The sequence below is a fragment of the Chrysochloris asiatica genome, unplaced genomic scaffold (genome assembly GCF_000296735.1).
Source record: "Chrysochloris asiatica unplaced genomic scaffold, ChrAsi1.0 scaffold00129, whole genome shotgun sequence".
NCBI classification, from domain to species: domain Eukaryota; kingdom Metazoa; phylum Chordata; class Mammalia; order Afrosoricida; family Chrysochloridae; genus Chrysochloris; species Chrysochloris asiatica.
This window is the reverse complement of record NW_006408647.1, coordinates 117540-119061: the sequence shown is the minus strand read 5'-3', so window position 1 is coordinate 119061 and position 1522 is coordinate 117540.

Genomic DNA, 1522 nt, shown 5'->3' with positions numbered 1-1522 from the left:
CGATGGACTCAAGCGTGGCAACAGTAGTGAGGTTGGCCCAGAATCGGGCAGTGTTTCATTCTGCTGTGCATAAGGTCACTATGGGTGGGTACCGACTCAATGGCACTTAACAACAACAACAATATAGGGCACACATTGACTATCAAACATTGTGAGAGCTATACAAACAAAAGAAGACAAAATAGATGGTTGGTACATACTGAAAATTAGAAACTTTTCTGCATCAAAAGATTTCACCAAAATAGTAAAAAGGGAGTCCATAGAATGGGAAAATATCTTTTGAAATGACATATCAGACAAGGGAATAATCTCTAAATTCTGTAGGAAACTATAACATCTCTACAAGAAAAAGACAAATAACCCAATTAAAAAATGGGCGCAGAGATAAACAGACACTTCAACAAGGAAGACATTCGGGCAGCCAACAAGCATATTAAGAAATATTCACGGTCATTAGCCATTGTTGTTGTTGCTGTGAAGTGCCATCGAGTCAGTTCCAACCCATAGCGACCATGTATAGGGTTTCCAAGGAGCAGCTGGTGAGCTTGAACCACCAACCTTGCAATTCAAATGGCTTTGCAGTCTGGCACATTAAACCACAGTGACTTACCAGTCCAAAACTAAAATGAGATATCATCTCACACCAGCAATAACAGTGAACTTCAAAAATACAGAGGATAATAAATGCTGGAGAGGATGTGGAGAGCCTGGACCCTCCTATATTGCTGGTAGGAGTGTAAAATGGTTCAACCACTCTGGAAAATGGTATGGCATTTCCTCCGAAAGTTGAAAATAGAAATACCTTATGATCCAGCAATGCCTATAATTGGTATGAGTTGTTGTTGTTGTTAGGTGCCATCCACAGTTGGTACTGACTCATAGTGACCCTATGTACAACAGAATGAAACACTCTCTGATCCTAGGCCAACCTCACAATTATTGACATACTTGAGCTCATTGATACTGTCATTTTGCCAATACATTTAGCTGGGAGTCTTCCTCTTTTTCTCTGACCCTCCACCTTACCAAACATGATATCCTTCTCCAGTGACTGGTCCCTCCTGTATATGTCCAAAGTATGACAGAAGAAGTTTGGCCATCTTGGCCTACAAGGAGCACTCTAGTTGCACTTCTTCTAACACAGATCTGTTTGTTCTTTTGGCAGCCCATGGTACTTTCAATATTCTCATCCAACACCATAATTCAAATGCATCAATTCTTATATGGTCTTTCATATTAACTGCCCAACTCTTGCGTGTATTTGAGGTTATTGAAAATATCATGGCTTGGCTCAGGTGCACCTTAGTTCTCAAGCGGATATCTTTGCCCTTCAATACTTTCAATCTTTTCTCCATTGATAAGAATGTTGTTTATTGGTCCAGTGGTGAGGATTTTTGTTTTCTTTACTTTTAGATGCAATCCATACCAAAGGTTGTGCTTTTTGATCTTCATCAGTAAGTATTTTAAGTCCTCTTCACTTTCAGCAAGCAAGGTTGTATCATCTGCATATCGCAGGGTGTTA